Source organism: Hakea prostrata, chromosome 6, assembly GCF_041222555.1.
Source record: "Hakea prostrata isolate BN-2017 chromosome 6, UWA_Hpros_2, whole genome shotgun sequence".
In the NCBI taxonomy this organism is placed as follows: Eukaryota; Viridiplantae; Streptophyta; class Magnoliopsida; order Proteales; family Proteaceae; genus Hakea; species Hakea prostrata.
In genome coordinates, this window is record NC_142605.1 from 16,438,842 (window position 1) to 16,451,523 (window position 12,682).

The following is a 12,682-nucleotide window of genomic DNA, read 5'->3' on the forward strand; positions in this document are numbered from 1 at the left end:
TAGCACCTGCACTAACAAATATATTTATAGATGTGCTTGTAAAATTATAACTAAAAAGTGTAGTAATATGAACAACCTTTTATTACAGTATTCAAAACCGCATTAATATATTACCTTTAATTGCAAAAATATAACTACAGTTATCTATTGTAGTAATTTAAAATATTTTTAACTACGATATTCAATACCATAGTAATAAAAAGACACTGTAACTAAGGAAACAAAACTAAAACTAAAAAGTGTAGTAATATATGAAACTTATTACTATGGAATTAAAAGTGTAACAATGTCAACTTTTTTGGCTACTAAAATACAACTACAATTATGTATTGTAGTAATTTAAAATATTTTTAACTACGATATTCAAAACCATAGTAATAAAAAGACATTGTAACTACAAAAACAAAACTACAACTAAAAAGTGTAGTAATAAATGGAACTTATTACTACGGAATTAAAAGTGTAACAATGTCAACTTTTTTGGCTACTAAAATAGAACTGCAATTTGGAATTGTAGTAATACAATTTATATAATAGCTGTAATATTTAAAAATGTAGTAACAATTTCTTTTTAGTTGCGGAAACAACTGCGGTTAAAAATCGTAGTAAACATATTCCCTCTAACTTTAGAAATATTATTAAAGTTATGTATTGTTGTAATTTAACATATTTTAGATTATAGTATTAAACCACAAAAATTAAATAAAAAAATAATAATAACTACAGAAACAACACTAAAATTAGGAATTCTAGTAATATGAGAAACATATTGATGTGGTAATTAATAATGTAGCAACATTGAGTTTTTTAACTTTATACTAGAATAAAACTGCAGGCTCGAGGGTGGAACCCAAGCCCAACCAGACCCTACCAAGGTCAAGTATTTTGTAATAGACCTGTAAATGGATAGCTAAATTTTGCCATCGAATTCACATTCATATTCGTTTAAGGGTGTCCGTATTTGAAAATTTTCTTACCGGAAAATATCCATATTCATCCGTTAAACAACCAGATTCGGATTCGAATAATTGCTTATCGGATCGGATAATATCCGGATAAAAATAAAATAAAGTATTCAACATTTTTTTTCTTGAAAAATGGATGATAATCGGATTTGGAAACCGATAATTAGTAATCAGATAATCGGAAATCGAAATTATCCTGTCAGAGTAAAGTATTTAGCAATTTTCTCTAAAAAAGGGTTGATAATCAGATTCAGAAACTGGTAAATAAAACAAATAAAAAAGAAGACAATCACAAATCAATAATCGGATAGTTTATCGGATCAGATTATTATCGAATATTTGATAAGTTCTGGATTTGAATTCTGATGCCTTCTCTAAATTTCTGTCAGATTATTCGGATTGGATAGCGGTTTTGCTAACCGGATTCGATACTTGTGTATCCAATCCATTTACATATCTATTTTCTAACCCTAACTCGCCCTTCGGGTTGACTCTGCCCGAGCTCGGGGGGGTTAGGGCTGGGCCAGGTCAAGTGGGCTTTATTGACACCCCTATATTTCATACATGGAAAGAGGGTCAAAGGGAAATTTTAAAATTTTTATAAGGGAACAGAGGAATATTATTCAAAACATTGGGTTTTTTTTTTTTTTTGGGGGGGGGGGGGGGGGGGGGGGATGGTCCTCTTGCCCCAATGTAGCTTCACCCATGGGAGATATAGAAATTTCTCCTTTTCCTAGACCTGTAAATGGATAGCCGAAATCCGCCTTCGAAATCGCATTCATATTTGTTTAAGGGTATCTGTATCCCAAAAATATCGGTGTCCGTCTGCTAAGCAACCGGATTCGAATTCGGATAATTGCTTATCGGATTGGATAATATCCGGATAGAGTAAAGTATGCAACATTTTTTTTCTCTGAAAATGGATGATAATCAAATTCGAAAATTAGAGTTTATAAGTATTGAGAGTCTCCTTTCTTTCTACATCAACTTTTATTTTTTTTGAATTATGGAATTGTATTAAATTAAAATTTTTATAATGACATATGAAAGGAGGAAAACCATGAAACATCAAACGAATTAAACAAAAAAATAAACAATAATTTTCTAGAAACAATGTTTGCCCTAAAATGAAAATATTTGATGATTTAAATTATTTAACAAAAACCCCAAAATATTTAAACTTAAATCTTGCTAGTACGAAAGAAATTATAATAAAGAAACAAAATGTATTTATAAGGAAAAATTATTGAAACATTAAGGAAAGAAGAAAAACTTGGATTTTATGTAATATTTTGGATTTAAAGTGGTATATTTGGATTCTTCTACCCAATAAAAATGGAAGAAGTTATATTTGGATTCAGTTTCTAACCGATTTTTTTGGGGAGAAATCGTTTTCTTTGAAAAAGATCAACATTTTCACACCCAAAAACCCACGTTTCCCTCCTACAAAAAAGAAAAAAACCCCCACGTTTCCTAGCAAACCCATTCCCTCCTAATATTCCCGCCATCTCTTCTCCTCTTTGTGAATAGAATGGCGCAATGAGACAAGTAAACAATAGTTCGGGAAACATAGGTTTGATGTGGACAAAGCAGCAAGATCAGTTGAGGTGCTTTCTTTTGATCCCTTTCTGCATTGTTTTTTCGGTAAATTGATCCTTCTCTACATGTATTAAAGTGAAACAATGTGTTTTAGATTTTTTTTTCTGATTATTCTGGCTACCAAGAAAGGTTGGAAATGGGGGAGGTCGTGATTGTGACTTCCAAAGGTGAGAGAGTGAGACGAAGAAGAGAAAGAGAATAACCTCTCCTTCCCCCTCCTCTGTCTCACAATTTGCACACTCGCCCTCTCCAGTCCCTCTCTCTCTCTCTCTCTCTCTCTCTCTCTCTCTCTCTCTCTCTCTCTCTCTCTCTCTCTCTCTCTCTCTCTCTCTCTCTTTGTCTCTCTCCCTGTCTGTGTCTCTGCTTAAATCCTATCTTCATGCTTGTTCCAAAAAGGGGGTTTAATCTGAGGTTTGGGTAAAACCCACAAAAGGAACAGGTTTTTTTTAATATGTATAAATATAATATTGTTTTCCTGTCTTTACTTTGCCTTTATTATATTCTTTTTTGAGAGAACATGGAGGTGTATGTATAATATGTTCTTAATCCCATTGAATCTCGACAAAATTCACTACATTGCTCACTTTCCAAGACTATTTATTTGCATTTACAAACTTTCTTGAATACGGTGATATTTAAGGTAAAATGGTCACTTTTTTGTTTTGGTTTTTGTTTGTGTTTGTGTTTGTGTTTCATTTCATGGAGTCTCAACCATACATATCCTCAATGTTTCTGTTTCTAATCATTGGTATATGTGTCTGATTGCACCCACTTTTCATTTTCATTTCTTTCATTTGTCATGGTAAGTAGTACCGTGCTTGTTTTTGTATGTGTCTGATTGCACCACATACTGCAGGTCAGAAGAGTTTTGCACGAATTCGCCATGAAAAGGTAATATTTGAAAATGCTAACTATAGAACTCTTACATTTTATATATTTATAAATGTTATAGTATCAAATATTTAACTATGATATTTACAATGTTAAAATAGTTGAAAGAAACTGGAGTACAACTAGACCTTGCTGGTTTGTACATAATCACTCATGAACATGCAGATGGACGTTCAATTGATGAGATTGCACAAAAAACAATTGTATGTTTTCCTTTATTTTTTATTTATTTTTGAATCAAAATACCAGTCAGCTACTTTTTTGTTTCCAAATAAAATTAAGCATAATAAATATGTATGATATGTATATTTTATATGTTAATTGCAGGAAAAAATCAAGGAAAAGAAAGCAGAAATTGATGCCTCTCAAGGTAATGGCGAGAGTAATAATTGGGACACCGACATCTTTTCTCAGGTGTTAAAGAAAGATAAACGTAGACGCATTCAAGGGCTAGGATTGGGAGCTAGGCTTGCCTAAGGAAAACAGAAGAGAAGATGATCCTAAACAAGTTGCTTTCCTGAAAAATAAAGTTAATATGTTAGAAACTCAAGTCACCAAGATTTTCTCGATTGTTAAGCAATCAAATCCAGATTGTCAGATAGAAGATTTTTCAACTGAGGAACAGGTAATGTTACTAAAATTTTATCAATCTCTAAAGCTTATTCTATTCCTAAATTTTATGATTCTTCTTGTTATTAATTTTGCAAATATTGTATCCCTAAGATAGGGGCTTAATCAATTTAATAGTCATGAAGGAAATCACTCTTCTAGGAGCAATGATGCATCTTGTTCTCATGAAGGTAATGTGATACTCTAAGCTATGGGCTTCTTATGAAATTTTGTTATAATATTGTTAATTGTTATTTATTTATTTAATTTTATATTGATTGCAGGATAATTTATTAAGAAGCTGATTCAAGCATTGCAGAGTTCCATATAACATAAAGCACAGAGGCTTGGATCGACTAGTTGATTCTAGTGTTTTTTTTTTCAAGTACACTTGGAACTTTAGCACATACCCTTTATCTAAAATTAAGTTTTAATTTGCAATTATTCTAGTTTGAGTCAGTTGGATGACAAGTAACTTTCTTTTTATTTTTAATTGATGTGTATGGATTTCAGATAATACTGAATTCAGTAAATATATATTTTGTTTCTATATATGTTGCGAAGAAATGTATATCCAATAGATGACTTGTGAATACATTTGTAGAATAAAATCTGTAGCCACATCTTCATTGTGGATGAAATACCTACAAATAAATTTCCACACCTAAAGCATTATAGCAGAAACATTCGTAGTTAATATATCGTAGCTATAGATTAGCCACGGAAATATCAGTCGCTACAATGTGTATACCAAAAAGTGAGATGCAAAAACATCCGCAGCTAAAAGATATATAGCCACGGAAACATCTGGTGCTACAATATGTGTAGTTAGAAGTTAGCCGCAGAATATCCACAATTATAGTTTTCGTAGCTATAGGGTAGCCGCGGTAACATATGTAGTTATACTTTCCGCAGATAGAAGATTTATAACCATGGAATTATCTGTCGTTACTATATGTGTAGATAGAAGTTAAATGTGGAAATATCCACGGTTATATTTTTTTCGTAGCTATAGGGTAGTCGCGGAAACATCCGCAGTTATTTTTTCCGCAGCTAGATGATATATAACCACAAAAATATCCATCGCTTCAATATGTGTAGCTAGAAGTTGGATGTGGAAACATCTGTAACTAACAATCCGTAGCTATAGATATAGCTACAGAAATACCTGTAACTAAAAAATCATAGCTATGGACAACCTTGTACATGCAGTATTTTATGTGTAGCTACTACGTTTGCGACGGAGCTGTTGCGACAGATAATAAACCGCATGTAATCCATAGCTATAAGCTATTACTACGGATTTCGGTACATTTTACTACGGAAAATTCCGCCCTTTTTTCTTTTTTTTTTTTTTTTGTGAGCATACACCCTCCTCCCTTCTCCCTTTTTGTTTTTTGCCATCCCCCCCACTCTTTTTATTACAGAAAGGAGGGGTGGGGGGGGGCCCCCCCCCTTTTGTTTTTGTGATTTTTATGGTGGGGGGGGCACCCCCCCCACCCACACCGCACCGCCTTTTTTTTTTTTTTTTTTCTTTTTCTTTCTTTTGGTTTTGAGCTGGGGGCGCCCCTCCCACATGTTTTTTCGCTCTCAGTAGGGGGTTTTTTTGTTTTGGTGGGGGGTTGGTTTGGGGGGTGCTCCCTTCCCCGATCAAGTTGGCTTTGAAACTTGTTTTAAAGAGAAACAGTACCAATGCACTAAGAACTAGAATTGTAGAGAATGACTAGTTCTGAGTCTCTTAGAGTAGAAAGTAAATTAGCTTCTTACTTTAACTCCTGCTTTTTTTCTATTTATACTCTTCGTCACATGTCTTGAAACCTTTGCCAACAATTTGATCCTTTTGCCCTGAATTGATGGCCTATATTCATTGTATGGTTTGACAGTCGGATTGTGTTGTTTTATATTAATTCTTCTGGTTCCAGTTTGAACTTTGAATCGACATCGGGTATTTTTCTTGTAACACCTAGTATGACCTGTAGAGTCAAAAAAAAAAAAAAGTTCTCTAAGATTCACATAAAAACTGCAATTCAACAAATTGTTGTAAGATGTGGTGTACAATCTGTGGGACATAGATGTGTGCAGCCCCTTGAAGATGACAGCATTTCTTACATGCCTAATACTCCAACAAATTGAAGTCTAGGTTTGATCCACCCTATTTAGATCACCACTATCCTTATATCTCTCATAAATAAAGGTTATCTAGTCAAAAGAAGAAGATCCATGAAACTCATTAGTGTCCAATCTCAAAGATGATAATTCCCAAACCAACTTTACAAAATGACAATGGAAGAAATAATGACAAATATAGATTCAATACCTTGTGAACAAATCAAACATAAGGGGTGGGGATGGCATTTCGGGCAAATAAGGTATCCCCTACAGCCACACCCTCATGACACATCCCCCAAACAAATTGTTTAGTTTTAGGAATTGTTGGAATAAACCAAATTGACTTCCAAATTGATAGCATATAGGAGGTGGATGAAACATAACCTTGTAAATCAAATATTGCTACACGTAGATCATATGCACTTTTAACAGTGAAATCCTCTTTAAGAGACTTGTTCCATATCCATTTATCTGATGTGTCTTGGGAAAGAAGGGGGGGAGTAGAATGGCTTCCACTTCTACACTTGAAAAAATAGATTGTAGGAGAGAGGTATTCCATTGTCTAAGAGCCCACAAAATAAAATCACTAACAAGAAGAGGGCCATTTGAGATGGGGGGGGGGACTAGAAATGTCCTTCAAATAGGGGTTAGGGACCCATGGATCCGAACAAATAGAGGTGGTTGATGAGCACATTTATGTGTGAAATCCTAGGGCATAAAGTATGCATTTTACACACTCAGAGTGGAGCTACCTTGGGTTTTATATTGTTTTTGCAGATTTTATGACTTTTCAAGATTTAAGCAAGCATTTTGAGTTTTGGGTATGAAACATGCAATTTTACACATCAAGAAGTCAGTTCAAATTCTCAAGTGCGAAAATGGGCTTTGATCTGGAGCATGATGGGCTAGAGATGTGATTATAGGTCAACTCCAAAATATTTTAGAAATAAAGAAACAAATTTTGATCTATGGTTAAAATTAGAAATTATCAATCAAATCTATAGAGGTATTATTGGAAAATTATGTTAAAAGAGTCCTAATGGAGAGAAGGAATCCTTGCATGCTTCAATATTTTATTTCCTATTTTGGATTTGATCAAAGAAAGAAAAAGAGAAAAAGAATCTTATTTAGAGAAGGAAGAGGGAAAACTCCCATTTTTGAGTGTCTTTGTCCAATTTCGATCAAGCCCTTCATCGAATGGTCATCCAATGTCCGATAGAGCTGATTTTTGGAGGAGAGCTTCACGACTTCTTGAACCTCAAATCCAACGGTGTGCATTTGATCTCTCTAAGTCAATCCGATTAGTATGCCAATTTACCCATTGGTAGGGTTGCTTGGATAGAACTAGGTAGGGTTGTCTAGGAGACCCTTATCAGTGCACGGGTAGCAAAGTGACAAGATCTCAAACGGCTAAGAAATTGGGTTCTAAACATCTTCCAAAACGACAAGGATTTTCTACTCCTAAGAAGAAGATCTAACTATAGCAACTCAAATATATATAATAATCTATCGAACATAAATTTAGGTCTCTCTTAAATCTAACTATGAAGAAATCAATATAACATAGTGATTGTAGAATCACTCCAAAAGCAATGTAAAATAGGGTTTGGGTTCTTCATAATTACAAATCTCTCCGCTAGGTTCTTCCTTCAACAAAAGATCAAAAGAAACAACTTAAAAGGAAAAAAAAAATAACCAACCTTAGAACTCATGGTTAGAACATGAATAACTCTCCACGATCTCCGCAATATTCTCCTTCTTCGCAACAATTACTTTGACGTGGTTTGACGCTCTCTGACAACTGAGGAGCATAATAATACGTTTAAGTAGGGGTGTCAACGGTGCGATTTCAGGTTGGGCCTAACGGTTTCGGTCTGAAAAACACCTAGCCCAAACACGGTCCATTAGCAAAATAACGGTTTCAAGCCGATTTCGATTTGGTGCAGTTTGGGTTCGGGCTAACTAACGATTTGGGGTAACGGTTTAGATTCGGCTTGACTAACGGTTTATGATGTGTAAGAAAAAGAACAAGAAGAAACAATTAAGCATTCTACAACAAAAGCAAAAATTATATGGAAAGCAAAGTTACTATTGGTTAATTTCCATTGAAAAAAAAAAAGCCCCACCCATTCTATGGAAATCAAGAACCTAAATATTAAGTAGTAAAATGACTATTTGATATTTGAATTCATGCTTAATTTTTTTAATTGTCTATACCAACTACCTAATGGTAATATAATGATTTAAATATTATTTAATGTAAAATTACAAAATGAATTATAATGGGTTGCGGTTGGGTTTCGGGTTGGTGCGGGCTCCACAACCCTCAACCCAATTACGGCCCATTAAGGTTTGGTTATGGCTATAATGGGCCAGTGTGGTTCGGGCTATAAATTGACACCCCTATGTTTAACGTAGAAAATTCCATTCAATAGGGGTGTGAAACACTAAATCCTGAAAATGCCCCTATCTTATTTGCAGGCACTAGGTAGGGTCACCCCAATAGACCTAATCAACCCTACCCCTAGAATTTACTCCAAGAGTGAATTTCATGGGCAGTTGCCCCTGTGGCATTGCTTCAACACTTAGCTCACACATCAAAATGGTATTTGTTGACAAAGAACTCTTATTTCACTTTTGCTAGTCCATTATTGTTCAAGTCAGTTTTTCTTCTGAAATTCAACAAAACTTCAAATTTATTATTTTCACCATCAAATTTCATTGCTCCATAATTTAATCTAATAGTATCTATTTTGATGGCCCACAGTTGTCCTCTACTCGCGTTCCAGGTTTTTGGACCTACAATACGGGTTTTCAAATTAGTATTCTAGGGAATTTCATAATTTGGTTACCAATCCCTTTTTTATATATAATTTACTACTTAAAAGGGGAAAAAAATATAACACATAGCAAAAGTTGTCATCAAAATTCATATTAACTTTTATATTGTTGTAAATTTTAGAATTTTCTTAATAATTTACTCCTAAAAGAGTGAAAGAAAAAATATTATTCCTATTTTTTAGTTATTTATTCACATAAAACTTAAGATGTAGTGGATGATAACAAAGATAGTGTGAAATTGACTTAGTGCGCATTTGGGAAAGTTCTTTTCTAAGAACGATGTTCTTTGCGAAAATCGTTTTTTAACATTTTTATCAATGAACAGTAGTTTGAGCACAATTTGATCATTTGGTAAAATTTGTAAGAAATGAAAATGCTTGAAATGATGGAGACTTTTTTTAAAAATCTTATAAAAGCGGGAAAAAGTTAAAAGTTGCGTGGGAATAAAATTTGGGTCGAGTTTCCCTCCTTGACGGAATTTTAAAACGTCCTTTTTGTTTTTGAGAATGACAAAACAAGTTAAAATTGTTTTGCAAAAAGCTTTCTCAAACACTAAAATTGGCCTAATTCATTTCCCGAAAAACAAAATAATGACTCATTTTGCCAAACATTTTTTTTGTGTTTTACAGCATTCTGAGAACGAAAAAATGCCATAAACTGTTTTTTGATCCCTTAACAAATGCTCCTTTAACAAAAATAAAATCACTGTGAAAAATACAAATTGATTTTTAAAGAAAATTTTTAAGAAGTTTATGATTGATAATTATTATCTTTTTTAGAAGTTAAAAAAATGATGATCATTAACTAAATTTTAGGAACTGAAAAAATTCTAAATGGATATCTGAAGTAGTGAATGTCAAAATTTTTATTAGGAAGGTACAAAAGACATGGAAATAAATAATAAGTAAACATTTTTCAAATTAAAACACACCAAATTATTTTTTTTAATATTATAAAAAAAATTTACTAAATACAATAGATAGGAAATTTTCCCTTATCAATTCAACTTTTTTTTACCGTCCTTGTAATGATAGACATTAACTTCTGAAATTTTTACATATCACATAGTTCAAAAATAACATGACAAATATTATATGACAACAGACAATATTCGAGTTTTTGTTGGAATCAGCCAAATATTTCTGATTTCCAACATTTGACACAATTAATTACATTCAAAACCTTAAGAATAATACTTTCCTTGTATGGAGGATAATTTTAGATTTCTTCAACAATGATTTGCATTAGTTACAACCTAAACTTTAGGATTCTTGAATTTATTTTAAGTTTTTAAATATCGATTGGAGCTAATTTTAAAATTCAAGGATTGATGAGAGTCCAATTTGAATAACCCTAACGTAAGCCTTACAACTAAATATTTAATGGGAGTTCACCTTTTTAGGATTAGAAATAGACCCCCTTCTGAATGTATAGTGAATGAGATATTATAGTAAGTTTATCATTTATCCTCAAAGTAGAGAATCTTAATTAAATTGATGATGTTATGTTTATAAGTCTTGATCAATGACCACCTATCTTATCCTAGTCAGTGAACTTAATTTCGGCGAATTTCGCTGATTTCGCTCCCTGGCGAAACGAGATTTGCCATTTATCGCCGGAAGATCGCCGATTTTTCTGCGAACTGACGAAATTTAGGCGAAAAGCGACGATTCTTCACCAAAAGTCGCCAGAATCCATACCGATGTTGCCTGAAATACTTTGCAGTACCACAGTGGTGAAGAATCGCCGAGACTAAAGATGCTGCCTAAAATATTTTGCCTAAAATACTTCAACAAAGATGACCGGCGTCGGCCAAGTTGCTTGGATTTTAAGTCTGCACCTCCGAAAAATGTCAGCAAAATCTCCTCCGTCGTCCCATCGGAGCTCTCTATTTGCTCAACCTCTGGTTCTCAAACTCCGGCGACGCTCTGTTTCGTTTATTCAGATGCACAAATGGCTGAAAAGAAAAATAAAACAAGACTTGGGAATGGGAAATCTGTTTATCCAAGAGCACACGCAACCCAACTTTGTAAAATGGAAAAGAAGAAATATCTTCTCTTGGGTTTTGTGCTGATGGAAATGGGCTGGGGGCTTGGGGCTGCGTGAGATGAAAATGGGTTTGTGTCTTGGTTTGCGTGATGATGAAATGGTTTGGTAAATATTAAAATGGGTGAGAGTGAGAATCCGTGTCATAGACTCATGGCATTGTCAGTTTGTAATTTTGTAAGAATCGAAATTTGGGAATTAAAAAAGTGAGGAGATCGGCGAAATTTCGCCGGTTCGCCAGGTAGCAAACCAGCGAAATCCGCCGACATTTCGTTCCTTGATCCTAGTTAAGTGGTTGGCAAGTTGATAGCACAAAAGTACAAGCATAGTGTGGTTGTTTTCTTAAATACACTATCTTTCTTTAAGAAAATATAGTCAAATTTTAGAACTTATTTGTGGGTTGTGTCCAACAACGTTTTTATTTTGTTTCTTTATTTTTAAGGTAAGAAACAACTTTTAATGTTTTTATACATTTTCATTGTTTCTTACTATTTCTAGATGCTGAAATAATGCAAGGTTACACAAGAAAGAAAAAAATCTCTCCTGCAAAAAAAAATGAAATAGGAGAAACAATTTGATTTTTTAGGGTTTCAAAATAGAAGATTATGTTTTGATATAAAAAGACAAGAACGTCTCTCTGTCTTTTCAAGAGAACTTTTTTATTTCATAAGAAACACTAAGTTTTTTTTCCTTCTCAAAGTGGGTTCAAAACTATGTCATAGTGTTGATTCATTCAAAAAAAAAAAAAAAAAAAAAACATAGGAAATAGATTGAATTATACATACACGATTTAGGATGTTTCCATTCTAAAAATGTAAAAAACAAAACATAAGAAACAAGAAATAGGAATGTTGTGAATTACCTACCAAAAAAAAAAAAAAGGAATGTTGTGAATTGAACATTATAATAGCCCATCAGAAAACAGTTTTTGGTCTTTCTTGCTTCAAGAAACACAAGAAAATGAGAATATGTAAAAAAAATTTTGATAAAACTATTTTATTTTTAATGATTTTTGCAGTACAAATTGAAATTTATAAAAATTTATGCTTCGTCTATTTTTCGAGTCAAAAGTTGAGTGCACGATGAATGTAAGTGAAACAATTTTAAGGAGGGGTACTGTGGAATTTGACATTCTAAACATAAAATCATACTAAAACCCTCTCATGCTATGATAGAACTCTTCCATTCATTGCTTCTTCAGCTCTAACAATAGGAAGTTTTCAGTTCTTTAATTTTCTTTCTTCGATGACCAATGTTCCTCTTCATCTTTTTTATCTCCAGTAAAACCCTACTCCCTTATATTTGCGTAAGGACCCTTGACTTCATTTTTTTTTTTTTTTTGTCTGTTTGTTTATTGTTTGCTTTTGATTCTTGAACCTCAATGCCTTTTGATATTGTTTTACTTCCAAAACAAGTTTTATCAAATGCATGTAAAAGTGTTTCAATCTTGAGAAACACTCAAAACTATTTTTGGTGTTTCTAGAAGCAAAAACACTTGGTGAGTTATCACATGTATCATTTTTTAATTAAAAGAAAAATTGGTTAAATCTATTTGCATGATTACAACTTTTCCTTGTCCTTATTTTTTTTAATCATTTAACGTAACAAAAAAGATTTTATCA